This window comes from Astatotilapia calliptera, chromosome 6, assembly GCF_964374335.1.
Source record: "Astatotilapia calliptera chromosome 6, fAstCal68.1, whole genome shotgun sequence".
Classification (NCBI taxonomy): domain Eukaryota; kingdom Metazoa; phylum Chordata; class Actinopteri; order Cichliformes; family Cichlidae; genus Astatotilapia; species Astatotilapia calliptera.
In genome coordinates this window covers 6,028,837-6,045,033 of record NC_137427.1, presented here as the reverse complement: position 1 = coordinate 6,045,033, position 16,197 = coordinate 6,028,837, and positions in this window count along the sequence as shown.

The following is a 16,197-nucleotide window of genomic DNA, read 5'->3' as shown; positions in this document are numbered from 1 at the left end:
TAGAAAAGTTTTGATCCTGGCTGTCTGAGTAGGAATTTCGCAACATGAACCGCCTGCTCTTATGAATAGATATGCGGAACCGTAGATTTCACAAAAACTTAAAAATGCTGAGATTGAAGTTTCAATGTGAAGATATTATGCAAAAGTCTAAGTCAGATATGTTGTTCAAGTTTTATAATAAGATCTCTTATACGTGCCAACTTCTACATTGTCGATTCATTCTCTTAACCACTTTTCTATGTGGGGTTGTGGGGCCACTGGAGGTGATCCCACAAGTTGCAGGTTGAGAGACGAGGTCCAAAATGTGTGTATTTTGACATATGAAAGGAAGGCAGATAGAACACATAGGCTCCACATAACTATGAGGTTCAAACCCAGAACCATGTTGCTCTAAAGCAGCAGGGCTATTTTACCACCATACTGTAAGGTAAGGTAAGGTAAGGTAAGGTAACTTTATTTATACCTAAAGGGAAGGTAAATTTGCTTTACAGAAAAATGACAGCATTTGACATCCCTTTAAAAACACGCTGTGTGCTGAATACTGAGTTGTAATATAAAATTGTCAAGAGAAGAAAGGAAAATGCCATAGAGCTGCATTTTACTGCGATAACAGATTAACTGTTAGATACCTGTGTGATGCTATGAATAATACCTACTGCTGAAAAGCTGTGTTGTGTATGATTACTGTTTATCCTTTTCTTAGGTCAGCTCGATTTGCAATACAATGTGAAGCCAAAAATTATACATCTTTCAAAATAAAATTACTGATTTTAATCATTTTATGCTCAGTGGTTCTCTAACTATTGTTTCCATCTTTGACTGTTCATGAAGAAGTGATACTACAGCCTTTGCTTTTAGGTGGACCCTGCAACGAGTTTCTGCCGAGCAAGTGAAGTGATAAAAAAAAAAAAGTGAGAAAAGCAGAAAGAGTGCAGAAAGTGTGGGTTTGACAGATACACCCTTTTATTATCTCATCCAAGCAGATGTTATAAATCAAATACAATGTCAAAAATAGCCACAGAGTATAATAGAACATGGCCAACCCACAGAGTATGCACAAAGAGTGTGGTTTGAATTGGAGTGCTGCGGTACCGTTACATTTACACACATATTGTGATAAATGTACAAATAAAATATAATGAATTTCAAACCAATAAATAACTATAGCCAGATACACATCAAACTATGTTTACTTGTTATCCAGTAGCCAGTATCAAATAAACAAAAAGCTCATTTGGATTCCATCAAACACTCACATTATTACACACCCCTAAACTCTGTCCTTTAACCTCAGTGCCTTCTCAACTGCCTGGCAGCCAAGCAGATGGCTGGAAAATCAGTTCTCAAGTTGCTCATATAACTGAAATTATTTTAAAATTAAAATAACAAGCATACTGTCATTCGGTCTGCACCAGATTATAATAGGTTCTTTTTTTTCTTCATGACAATAAGACCTTTCAGTTTCAGGAAAGCTGTTTTTTGGTGTTACCCTGACAACAGACAAATAAGCAACAACAAAAACATGGGGAGGTAACAGCAGCCATATAGTACTAAGTCAGTAAACACTATGACAATAATAATAATAATTTTTACTGAGTTCTTTACAACAAGGCACAAATTGGTCCATCACAAGATCCAGTACAGTTAAAAAAATAACACAGTTTAACACATGAAGTAGAAAGTAGAGAGAAAAGCAACAAAAGGAGAACCATAAAAATGAAGTGAAATGAGAACGGCTCTCTGATAAAAGTGTGTCTGTTACAGTCTCAGGTTTGTTTATGTTTCTGAGTTTTGGGTTCTTATTATGTTGAATTTTGGTTCCAGTGGTCATTGTTATTCTTTTATAACTTTGAGTTTTTTGTGTTAAGTTTTTTTATTTCGGTTATATCTTTAGTTTTCCTGTCTGTGTTCATTCTGTCTCATTTTGTCTTTATGGATTTTTCTTCATTATTTCTCTTTTTTTTTTGGAAATTAATTTTCTTTTTATCTCTTTTTACTTTTACTTTTTGGGCCCTGTACTACAAAATTACTTTACAATACTCGGGGTATTGTTCTGTTATCAATCAGGCTAAGTGGTAAGATGAAGCTGGTCATCAACTCATTAATAAAGCCCAGCATTTTTCCAAGCTAGCTACAAGCATATTCACATGAAAGGGGTGGCATTGCCAGCGCCTGACCAGTCACAACTATGAATAAGTTCACTGGCAGCAGAGCAGCTGAATTTCCAAAGTAAAACTATAATATTAGAAAAAAATATGTAGAGATTAAATATAGACTAAAAACAACACAGCTGCTGTAGACAAATTAGTCAAGTATGTGTGTGGGAGGAAAAACTGTGTTCAGTAGTTTGCTGTGTGAATGTTTGCACTTTACCTTCGTCAATAAGACCAGAAAAGATTTACTATACAGTGGGGCAAAAAAGTATTTAGTCAGCCACCGATTGTGCATGTTCCCCCACCTAAAATGATGACAGAGGTCAGTAATTTGCACCAGAGGTACACATCAACTGTGAGAGACAGAATGTGAAAAAAAAATCCATGAATTCACATTGTAGGATTTGTAAAGAATTTATTCGTAAATCAGGGTGGCAAATAAGTATTTGGTCAATAACAAAAATACAACTCAATACTTTGTAACATAACCTTTGTTGGCAATAACAGAGGTCAAACGTTTACTATAGGTCTTTACCAGGTTTGCACACACAGTAGCTGGTATTTTGGCCCATTCCTCCATGCAGATCTTCTCGAGAGCAGTGATGTTTTGGGGCTGTCGCCGAGCAACACGGACTTTCAACTCCCGCCACAGATTTTCTATGGGGTTGAGGTCTGGAGACTGGCTAGGCCACTCCAGGACTTTCAAATGCTTCTTACGGAGCCACTCCTTTGTTGCCCGGGCGGTGTGTTTTGGATCATTGTCATGTTGGAAGACCCAGCCTCGTTTCATCTTCAAAGTTCTCACTGATGGAAGGAGGTTTTGGCTCAAAATCTCACGATACATGGCCCCATTCATTCTGTCCTTAACACGGATCAGTCGTCCTGTCCCCTTGGCAGAAAAACAGCCCCATAGCATGATGTTTCCACCCCCATGCTTCACAGTAGGTATGGTGTTCTTGGGATGCAACTCAGTATTCTTCTTCCTCCAAACACGACGAGTTGAGTTTATACCAAAAAGTTCTACTTTGGTTTCATCTGACCACATGACATTCTCCCAATCCTCTGCTGTATCATCCATGTGCTCTCTGGCAAACTTCAGACGGGCCTGGACATGCACTGGCTTCAGCAGCGGAACACGTCTGGCACTGCGGGATTTGATTCCCTGCCGTTGTAGTGTGTTACTGATGGTGACCTTTGTTACTTTGGTCCCAGCTCTCTGCAGGTCATTCACCAGGTGTGGTTCTGGGATCTTTGCTCACCGTTCTCATGATCATTTTGACCCCACGGGATGAGATCTTGCGTGGAGCCCCAGATCGAGGGAGATTATCAGTGGTCTTGTATGTCTTCCATTTTCTGATGATTGCTCCCACAGTTGATTTTTTTCACACCAAGCTGCTTGCCTATTGTAGATTCACTCTTCCCAGTCTGGTGCAGGTCTACAATACTTTTCCTGGTGTCCTTCGAGAGCTCTTTGGTCTTGGCCATGGCGGAGTTTGGAGTCTGACTGTTTGAGGCTGTGGACAGGTGTCTTTTATACAGATGATGAGTTCAAACAGGTGCCATTCATACAGGTAACGAGTGGGGGACAGAAAAGCTTCTTACAGAAGACGTTACAGGTCTGTGAGAGCCAGAGATTTTCCATGTTTGAGGTGACCAAATACTTATTTTCCACCCTGATTTACGGATAAATTCTTTACAAATCCTACCATGTGAATTCATGGATTTTTTTTCCACATTCTGTCTCTCACAGTTGAAGTGTACCTCTGGTGCAAATTACTGACCTCTGTCATCATTTTAAGTGGGGGAACTTGCACAATCAGTGGCTGACTAAATACTTTTTTTCCCCACTGTATTATTAAAGTTTAGCCTATTTTAAGGCAGAAAGGAAAGCCGGCAAATATGGTGACTATGCAAGTTAACAGACCTATCAGTCTCAAAAATTCCCTTCATTTTTAGTCACCTGCGCATTCACTGTAGTTGGTGTCCATTTGAGAGAGATGTTTTGCACATCAGTTCTATAGTGATGGTGGAGTACTCTGTAGAAAATTTGTTCAAGTAAAGACTATCGTCCTCCTGGTGTGGCATACCCGTTGGTGACCCCCACACAGCAGAAACCCAGGCGCTGGTAAAGGCGGTGTGCTGCCGGTGCATATGCTGTGGTCCCAAGGATAACTGAAGAATATCCATAATGAGCAGCAAACTCCAGAACTTTCCTTACCAGCACAACACCAACCCCACATTTCCGATATCTTTGGTCAACAGACATTCTCTGCAGGACAACAGAACCTCCTGATTCATTTTACTGGCCAACTGCTGCTACAGTGCCCACCACTTTGCCTTCTAGCACTGCTACCGAAAAACAGGAGCCTGGGGCAAGCAGACAATAAACAGAACTCAGCCTATTGCTTCAAATATTGGAAAAAACAAAATTTTGGCATAATATTGAATGCTGACCACATGAAGGTTAAAAGGGCTCTCTCAGAAGTTAAGAGAAAAATAGTTGTGTATACATTAGGTGCACTTGTTCAACTGCATATTAACACAAATATCATAATCAGCCAATTACACAGGAGCAACTCAGTGCAGTGCAAAGCAACATCCTGAAATTTAAAGTGAACATTAAAATGGAGCAGAGAATGCAGTACCAGACAAACTGGTTGTAATACTTCAGAACCTGATTGCACTGCCATCGCTAAGGTTTCAAGGTTTCTAAGATATGAATAAAAAAAAAAAAGAACATTTGAACACTGCTAGCATAATGGACATGGTTTTGACGGCGGTCCCATACAAACAAAAAACAGATGATGACGGATCACCAAATATGCTTCCAAACCAACTTCATTCTGAGCCAAATACTAGAAAATATGATGAAGCATATCTTGCCTTTGGCTTCACCTGCACAATGGTGGTGCAAAGTAGGTATCCCCAGCAGAGTTTGTTTCCCCTGAGTCGACATGTAAAATAATTACAACATAAAGATGGTTTGTTTTTCTGTTCTTGAAGGCTACGTCCACACGTACATCACATAAATGTAATTTTAAAAAATTACATTTTTTCAAAACCGATGATGATGTTGGCGTCAGGATATGTTTGTGAGAGTGTCTGTGTTGAATGTAGAAGCCACGTCCGAACTTAACTCTGACACATCTGTCTTTCTAAATGGAGGAACAATAACTGCGTGGGTATATGTAAGCGTGTAAAAAACTGCAGCTAGTAAGATTAACAGCAACAGTATTTTGTCTATATCTGCCATTGTAGAAATTCACCTCACATAAACAATAACGTGGTGCACAGCATGAAGTCAAAAAAGGTGCACACCTTTGACATTCCGTGACTAAATCAACTTTTTCCTCATCCACACATAAACGTAAAAACTGACTTTTTGAAAATCTCCACCCTGACAGTTTTTAAAAATCTCTGTTTTCAGTGATCTGAAACGCCATTTCCATGTGGACAAAAGGCACGAACGCATAAAATAATCTGCATTTTCAAAAAAAGAAATACTTGCGTAGGTGTAGACATAGTGTAAAAGAGTTAATAGTTTATTTTATTGCTACCTGTAAATTATTGCAGTTTACCTTTATTTGTGTAATTGTTTACAAAAAGTTTGAGGTGGGAAATAAACTGCAGTGGAGTTTGACATTAAAATATGGGTGTATGTGGTTGGAGGATGTGTTTGTACTGTGCCTTGGAGGGGGGGGGCGAAGATTTTCTTGTAAAACAAAGGGGGGACTAGTAAAAAAATGGTTGGGAACCACTGATCCAAGTAAAATGAACTGCTTGCACAATCTAAGCATTCTTCCTAATAAGTAATGTTCATTTTGAAAGAAAAGTGATGTTGAAAGTTGCCATAGACAGTGGTTTGTGGTTTTCACTTACCGCATTCAGTAAAGACATTTGGGCAATAGCCTTTTGTGGCTCATTTGAATGAACAGAGTAACCCTTCAGCACTATTTGAATCTGAAAATTTTACAAGCTGATGACTCTGCAGTCATGAGTTTGACATCAAAGTTTTGCAATGCAGAACAGTCAGAAAAAGAAAAAAAGAAAAAAAAACATGGCACCACTGATAAAAGGAAATGATGAGCAACAGCTTTGATATTGTGTTTTCCGGGACAGGAGGTCAACTATGTGGATGTAAGTAACACCAAAATTGTATCTGTAATATTTCTAAATGTGTGTTTCAAACCACTTCAAGCAAGGGACCATGCATTACAAACAGAAACTGCGAAAAGTCTTTTGTATTATGGCAAAACAGAACCTGGCAGTTTCTGGTTTCCGCGTAAATGTTATGTACCTTGTGGCTTCATGTAGAACTTCTCAATGTTCCCCATGTCTGTGTTCATAGCTCGCCTGAGGTAACCATGGATGACACGTCTGCTGCAGAAGTAGCGCAAACACATCACACTTGCTGGGAGGACTCCTATCACCCACCAACATTTGGTGATGACAAGAGATATAACTGCCAGGGGAAAGATATCCCGTGATGCTTAAATGTAAATAAATTATAAAGTTCATAAAGAACAACACAAAAAGCACAAATTTCAATTCATTCAGACATTCGGACATTAAAACTGAGTCTAGTAGAACTAAAAGAACAAAAGGTTTTAGTAGCAGACAAGTAGCTTTTACAGAACAGGTGGTTGGTCTTTGTTCAGGCACGGAGGTTCTTGGTATATCTGGAATTAGAATCTTACACAATGTTCAAATTACAAAAACAGAAAAATAGAGAACAATTTACCTTAAAAGATTGTTTGTTTCAGACATTAGATGGGTGATCTTACCTGTCATAGCAGCATAAAGCCAGAGACTCTCAGGGTGATGTCTTAATCCTCTGAAGGCAGTGTCTGGCACCATCTCCATCAGCCCTTCATAAAAAATTTGCTGCACTACTAGATTGTCATCTGGTTCAAATTTGCATACTAATGGAATGTATTCATTTTGCTCTTTCAGTCCATTGCTTTGTTTTTTGTAACACTTTTTTAGTGTTTTTTTTCTCCATATCACACTTGATGACACCAGCAGAGAATCTGAGTGTGTAAAATAAGAAGCTGAGGGCCAACAGGAAGACCTTTCAGCAACAGTGTTTTCTCATGTGAGCTCCTTAGACCACGATGACCTGAATGACTGAGAACCTTCACAGACATTTCATACTGCACACAATGTTTATTTATTCGTGACTTCTTTTAACTTGACCACTCTCTTTATTTTTTTATCATATTTTTTAAACTCACATTGCTTTTGTTTTTTTATGGTTTTTAGTTCTTTGAATGCATTTTTTCAAATGCTGAGGAATTTGTTTTTGTCTCATCAAACACATTTTGTTTTAATGTTAAAATTTGGCAAACAAAACTTCCCAAAACACTTTCCCCAGTCAGTTATGTCCCCATGTCTGTTTGAAGCATTAAGCTTGCATGTCCTTCTCCTCGTCTCCATATCTGTGTGTTTCCTGTTTTCCTTTGACAGTCCCGCGTCCTGTGTTTAGTGTATTCCCTTTTGCTTCCTCCCGGTCTCATTTTGTCAGATTAGTCGAAGCTGTGTTTCCCTCCTGTGTCTAATTCCCTTGTTATGCTTTCTGTATTTAAGCCCTGTGTTTTCCTTTGCCATTGTCACATCATCCCACATTGTTGTGTTTTGTGTGGTCCTGGTTTCTTGTTTCTAACTTTTGTATTTAGTAATCTTGCTAAAGTGCAGTAAAGCTGCCTCCTTCAGTTTAACCCTTTGTGTTTGGGCCGTCTTCCTGCCTGCCACAGCACCTGTACATGACAATGTCATGAAAATGTTTGTTTGACTGCTGAAGTCTCACTTCAGGTGCCTTTAAATGACTTGGTCATCACTTTGCAACACTGTGTACCACAGCAGTAAGAAAAATACTGCACCCACTCAACCTGGATAGCTACTAGGTGAGCTCACTGTAAAATAGGGGAGCAGTGCATGTGTTTGTGGTAAATAGAAGACTGGAACTATGACAGGTAAAATGGTCAGGTAATGGAAACCAACATGGTTTTAAACCAAACTGTCATTTAAATTCTAAGTTATCTGGCAAAAAATGAATTACCTTTTGTGCACAGTTCCAACAACTGCTTCACTTCCTCACTGTGCATAAAATCTCAAACCCAAAGAGCAAATTGCTCAAAATTACAATGCAAATGATTGCAACAGGATTAAAATTATTTGAGCACAATAAAGAATATACACAATCCCCAACTGTTTATATGTTGGCTTAAGGCTTAAACATGAGCCACAAAATTCCCTGCTTATTCATGAGCACTACAAAGGATGTCGCTAATGTAGTGTAATCACTTTAAGAAATGTTCCGCTGTATTAAAATAGAATACGACAGTGGCAGCAGAAGGCAAGAGGCTGAGAGGAAGCAGGGAAGCTGGTGCGGAGTGACTCACTAGTCCGAGAATTCTGGAAAGATCTGTTGAGATTAAAAAGAATCGTCGTACATCCGAAAGGACCAAACATGCCAAATGTGACATGAGGGTCGGATCAGTTAGATGCTATATTTAACAGTGATGACGTTTTTCAGTTGTGATGCATACAAAATGATACTGATGCAAATCCTGGGGGAAGGCTGGAATGGAAAACCACTACAAGGGCACGAGGGAAGCAAATGGAAGAACTGTGCTTGGATCACAGCGAGAAACTATCCTTCAGATAAGCTCATTGCAGAAAAGTCTGCAGACACTTTCTGTCTCTTTTAGATGCAAATGAGCAGCAATGCTGTCTGCTTGGAAAAAAATGCCTCACCACATCTTTCATACACAGGTGAATGTGACTGCTTCACAGTCTAGGAAGTCTAGGAAGGAGATACACTGAACAAAAAGCTCAGTAATGTCAAATTTCAATTCAGTAAGAACACAGTGAGTGTGGGGGTGTTTTTGTATTTGTAATTCTATGTTACTAAGCTACATTTTTATCCTCTGTGGTTTTTCGGTATACATACTATGAGCACATGTTGCCTCCCACTCTCAAGTACTCACTTTCTTCTGAAATCAATACTATCCTCGTTGTCTAGCTCTATTTAACCCTCTTTATTCTGCAGCACTATTGCATAAATGCAACACATTAAAACGCTGTTGTTATTGTGCTTACTACAGTAAAAAAATATAACTTGTATATTAGCTGTGTTCGATAGCTAAAATTTTCATTCATTGCAGAGTTAAATAAGAGAATTGAAACCATTCTCTTTTCCACGTATAGTGTTGTGGAGTAAATAGGCTGTTAACTTAGCTTAAGCTTAGCTTAAAACTATCATGGTTCCCCAGTCTCCTGTGCGTCTCACATATTTCTATCAGTCTTTTCTTCTGTGTGTGTATGCAATAAACACACCTTCTGTTGCAGGACCGGGCCTTCCCTCTGTTCCCACCTCAGCTGTTGACACACCTGGTCTGATGAACTCACCTGTTGGTAATCTGTGATGGATCAGGCTGCTATGTAAGCTGGAGGTTTCCTTTCATTTGATGCTGGATCACTGAAGTGGAAGGAGTTGCAAGAGTTGCAGAAGGTCTGGCTCTGTTTGAAAGCGTGAAATCACAGTAGGTTGTTTTTGCAGTGGTTTTGAGATGTACTGAGAAGCAAGTTCAACATAATCAGTACACTTTACTAGTGCTGGGTTGGAAACATTTTTGCCTTCAGTACTGCCCTAATTCTTCATGGCATAGATTCAACAAAATGCTGGAAACACTGATTTGATGGTATCACACAACTTCTGCAGATTTATCAGCTGCACATTTATAACATGAATCTCATCCAATTGCAGTTGGAAACCACCAACTGCCATGTCCTATTTCATGTCCTATTTCATGAAAATACTAAATAATTACCTCAGCTGCTGTTTGTAGATCCATTGCATCAGTCCCTTCGATCTTTCCTCCAAATGTTTATGTAGAATAAAATACATTTTCTGATGAAAAACCCCTAACCTCAGTATTTTGTTGTACTTTGAGTTTTAGGACCTCAGAAAGCCAGCTACAAAATCCAGGCTGATACGATGACAAATCTACAAACTAAGCTAAAGATAAACCCTACTTTCCCCCACTTGCTGTAGTTTTGGATTATATAATATGATGACATTCTCCATCGTGTTAACAGCTAAATATTACGTCCTACACATTTAGAAATATTACTGATAAAATTTACTTGATACTTAGTACATGTAGAGAACCACCTGTCCTGGAAAACAATTAATCAAATCCTTTTTAAAGGACTATAACAGAGAAGGGATGAAATCTCCAGTCAAATTCTTCAGATGATTTTCAGTTGCTTTTATCAATCATGGCATGTTTTTCAGACTGTTTAACGTTGTAAAACATTGATTTCAAACTTCTGACTGCAGAGCTTTTGCATGCCACCTTTTTTATACTCTTTCTCTGCCCTGTGTTCAAATTCAGAGGTAATATGCTTTAAAAATAAATAAATAAAAACTGTTAAAATATTCATTCAGTTTTTCTGATGAGGAATCAGACCTCTAGGCATTTTGGCCTGTTTTAGGCCCTTAAACAACTTGAATATTTTTTTTTTTGTTTAAAGATCACGTTTTCAGTTCAAAACAAAACAAACCACCTTATCACCATAAGCTGGAAGACAAACTTCTCCCATCTGCAGCAGTTACCACAGTTACAATGAGAACTATTTCAGATGTTGATTCAGTCCTGACAGGTTACCTTGTGCATTCAAATGAGCCACCAAAGCAAGTTGCCTAAGCGTCATCATTGTGTACTGTATGACAAGTCAAAGCCACAAGCAATCATCCTAGAGCAGGCAGACATATTTCAGCATTCCTCTTCTCTGCAAATGAACCTCACCTATCATGAAGAACACTCAGTGTGTGCAAGCTGTTGAACTTAATGTATTTTGGTTAGTACTAACTTGCAAACTATCCTCAATTAGGTACACCTTGGTCCTGTCAGTTCTGACCACTTTTTGACTTTAGAACCACCTTAATTCTTTATGGCATATATTTAATAGGGTGCTGGAAATACTCCTCAGATGTTTCAGTATATAATCATGTAGCTGCTTGATGCAATTGCTGCCGATTTGTCTGCTGTGCATCCATGATGTGAATCTCTTGTTCCACCATATCCCAAATCTGCTCTGTTGGATTGAGACCTGGTGACTATGGAAGCCATTTGAGTACAGTGAACTCATTGCCATGTTTGAGAAAGCAGTCTGAGGTGATTTGAGGTTTGTGACATGTCATGTTATCCTGCTAGAAGCAGCCAGTAAAGAATTGGAACACTGTCGGACTGACATGGTCTGTAACAACACGTGGTAAGGCCATGGCATTAAATTAGTACTAAGAGGTTCAAAATGTGCCAAGAAAATGTCCCTCAAACCTTTACAGCCCCACCACCAGCCTAAACAACTAATAGAAAGCAGGATGGAGATTGTCTTTGCTGACAGGCACCCAGTGTGGTCTTAGCTGATGTAGCTCATCTGCCTTAAAGATTCAATGTTTTGTGCTTTTGTACTGAGTGGTTACTTAAGTTCCTGGTACCTTATTAGCTTAAAACCATTCTCTTCTGACTTCAACATCTTCACTCAGAAACCTCCTCCTTTTTGGATATTTTCTCTTTTATTTGGAACATTCAATGTAAAAGCTAGAGATCATCCCATATGGAAAAGAAATAGGAAAAACTTATAAAAGACTTGTATCAACTTTAGCTTGCTTCATATAATGAATCATATAAGGCTTATATGATTTACTCATGAAAGTGGCCACTTTCTCATTACTTTCATATACTGTTTTAGGAAGTATCCAAAACATACAAGTTCCATTTATATAATTTTTCAAGGGATCTTATATCTGTTTTCACTCTTGTATGCTTTTCATGTTTCACACAAGACAGATACAAACCTTATAAGATTTATATATATCTTTTCCATATGGGATTGTAAAGGAGAATCCCAGTAGATTAGCACTTTCTGAAATACTCTGACCAGTCACAACACCTTTATAGTCACCTGCCATCCTGATTGTGAAGTTCCATTTGAATTTGAATAGGTCAACCATGTCTGTTTGTCTAAATAGCCTAAATAGCTAGCGTGGGATTGGATGGATTCTTCCAGATGCATCTTTATAGTGTTTAATGCACATTTAACCTTAATCTTTTTACTCCACCACTGATGGTGTTAAAGGTTCTGTCAGAGAAAGAAAAATCGCTTGCAGCCTGCACAAAAATTTAAGGAGGGGATAAACTCATCAATGTCCAAATTTCCTCATTGTTGCTAATCAAGAAAAAGGCAAATGGTAACCCTGACTGTATGATTACTCCAATTATCAGTCATGTGTCAAAATATCCTTGGGCAGGGTACTGAACCACAAATTGCCCTAGATGCATTCACTAAACTGTGCGTGAATGTTGGAGAAAAGTCCTTGGGTATAGATAAAAGCACTGTACGTATGCACGTGGTTGGGTGAATGAGATTTGTAGTAGAAAGTGATCTGAGTGCTCAAAATTGAGCAGAAAGGTGCTATATTACTACTAGTCCATTTAATAGATGAGGTCATTGTAGCCTTTCTCCTGATGTGTTGTTTCAAGATGCAACCAAAATATTTCAGTCTAAACTTTAGTCGGTTAACAGTTTCTGAAATGACCAGTCACATCACCTTTAGAGTCACTTAAATCACTTTTCGTCTCGATTCTGAAGCTCTGCTGGAAATTGAATATCGTTGTCTTGAGCATTTCTGCTTGTCTAAATGGACTGAACTGGTGGCATGATGGACTGAACTGGTGGCATGTGACTGGCTAATTAGGTATTTGCATAATATAGGATATATAATATATTAAAGGAGAAGTATAGTAGGTGTAACTAATAAAGTGTCTGGTGGATGTGTTCCTGTTTCTGGCTTCACTTACCCTAACATCAAAATAGTCAACGACACAAATGTAAATACAGTTTCTGCAAAAGTATTCGGCCCCCTTGAACTTTCCCACATTTTGTCACATTACAGCCACAAACATGAATCAATTTTATTAATTTCCACGTTAAAGACCAACACAAAGTGGTGTACACGTGAGAAGTGGAACGAAAATCATACATGATTCCAAACATTTTTTACAAATAAATAACTGAAAAGTGGGGTGTGCGTAATTATTCAGCCCCCTTTGGTCTGAGTGCAGTCAGTTGCCCATAGACATTGCCTGATGAGTGTTAATGACTAAATAGAGTGCACCTGTGTGTAATCTAATGTCAGTACAAATACAGCTGCTCTGTGACGGCCTCAGAGGTTGTCTAAGAGAATACTGGGAGCGACAACACCATGAAGTCCAAAGAACACACCAGACAGGTCAGGGATAAAGTTATCGAGAAATTTAAAACAGGCTTAGGCTACAAAAAGATTTCCCAAGCCTTGAACATCCCGCGGAGCACTGTTCAAGCGATCATTCAGAAATGGAAGGAGTATGGCACAACTGTAAACTTACCAAGACAACGCCATCCACCTAAACTCACAGGCCGAACAAGGAGAGCGCTGATCAGAAATGCAACCAAGAGGCCCATGATGACTCTGGACGAGCTGCAGAGATCTATAGCTCAGGTGGGGGAATCTGTCCATAGGACAACTATTAGTCATGCACTGCACAAAGTTGGCCTTTATGGAAGAGTGGCAAGAAGAAAGCCATTGTTAACAGAGAGGGACACAGCAAACATGTGGAAGAAGGTGCTCTGGTCAGATGAGACCAAAATGCAAAACGCCATGTGTGGCGGAAAACTAATACTGCACATCACTCTGAACACACCATCCCCACTGTCAAATATGGTGGTGGCAGCATCATGCTCTGGGGGTGCTTCTCTTCAGCAGGGACAGGAAGCTGGTCAGAGTTGATGGGAAGACAGATGGAGCCAAATACAGGGCAATCTTGGAAGAAAACCTGTTGAAGTCTGCAAAAGACTTGAAACTGGGGCGGAGGTTCACCTTCCAGCAGGACAACGACCCTAAACATAAAGCCAGGGCAACAATGGAATGGCGCCTGTTACAGTTGTCTTAGGGCGAGATGCAGGGTACAATGTGCTTAATTTTACTTTCCCCTGTGGCACCATTATGTTCATCGGTGTCAGTTGTGTATCCAGGAGTTTCCAATTCCATCATTACTTTTGTGTGTATTAAAGTCCTCTGTCACTTACTGTTCTGTGTTGGGTTGTTTGTTTCCAGGTCACATCACGTCATAGTTTTCTCTTCTACTCTTCAGGTTCATGTTCGGTTTATTTCATAGTTTCATTATCGCATGTTCCTGTTCAGTTTTATGTTCTAGTCTATTGTCATTGTTTCCATAGTTAGTCATAGTTGTTTCCCAGTTTAGGTTTCAGTTTAGCTTCACCCTTGTTTCAACTCGCTGTGCTTTTCTGTTTTATTTTGTTTCTCTTCAGCCTAAAAAAACTGCTCACGTTTTGTTACACCGTAGTTAGTTTCTCCCGTGTCTACTTTTGAGTCTATTCCTCAAACACACTGGCTGCTAAGCCGTGACAGCCGGAGTACCTGGAAACACATAAACACGGGGAGAATATTCACGGAAAGACCCCCGGCCTGATGGTGGAATTGAACTCAGGGACTTCTTGCTGTGAGGCAACAGTGCTAGCCACTGTGCTGCCCAAAACAAACTGTGGCCAAACAAACATGGATAAATTTACAAAGCAACTTTTACAAATAAAAAGCAAATTATATTTTATATAGCATAAGAGTCCCATTAGTGTGTATGTGCGTGTTTGTCTGTATACATCAGTGTCGTATAGTTAAAAAGTCTTCTCAGTGGTCAGTAAGTCTGAAAAGGAGCTACAGTGCATTTAAAGCCAGTAAGTTAAAGATGGAATTGAGATCCATCAGCATCAGGGCCATCATTACGCCATGTACACACCTGACTAAGGCAATGCAATGTTGCCTATTTATGTATTGCTTGCTAGATGGATTCTTCTAGATTCATTAAAACAAATTTACCATTAATCTTATTGCTCCACCACTGATGGTGTTAAAGGGTCTGAGCAGAAAAAGAAAATTTGCTTGCAGCCTGAAAAACAATTTGAGGGGATAAACTCATCAACGTCCAAAATTCCACCATAATCAGATAAAACCAAATGGTAACACAGACTGTATGATTACTTCAGTTTTCCACATTCAGTGCTTTTATAGTTGGAAACAGGAGCATATCCTATAAATCCTTTAAATAGAGGCGGCTAAGGTTCAGACAGTTGGTGGATTTATCCCTGGCTGCTTCAGTCTATAGTGTCATCCTTGGGCAGGGTACTGAACCACAAGTTGCCCTAGATGCATTCACTAAAGTGCGTGTGAATGGTGGAGAAAAGTGCTTATGTATAGATAAAAGCACTGTATGTATGTGCATAATTAGGTGAATGAGATTTGTAGTAGAAAGTGCTCTGAGTGCTCAAAATTGAGCAGAAAGGTGCTATATTAGTACTAGTCCATTTAATAGATGAGGTCATTGCAGCCTTTCTCCTGATGCGCTGGTCCAAGATGCAACCATAATATTTCAGTGTAAACTTTAACTGACATAAGTGCTATGCTATCTGGAATTCAGAGAGTTTCCTGTCAGTTATTCATGCATCATCTTTCGGTGCTTGCCAGAAGAATATTTGCTGCTTTTGATCATCTGTGTCTATTGATTTCTGGGCCAGACTGACTGAAGATTTCTCAGAGCTGAGAGAGTTTCCTGTCAGCTATAATGTCATATAAGCCTATGATTGATTTGCCACACTTTGATCATCCATATCTGGTGATCCCCCGAGACACTTTTTTTTATTATTTCTTGTTTGTTTATCCTGGTGTTGTGGTGACATATGTGATAGCTCATTTTTAGGAGAATTTAGCTTGTGACTCAGTCAAATCTAAAGACACCCACTGCTAAAGCCGTTATAGGACACACATTTTGTTTATGCTGAAAAATGTTGAACCTTGCCAAATGAGTATATTCTTAAAACCATCCCACAGAGGATGTAAATACTTCCCTAATTTAAATGACTAAGCAAGCCCATACCTGAGGAAGAGCACAGTGAGGAAAGTGTCAAAAAGTGTATAAACTCA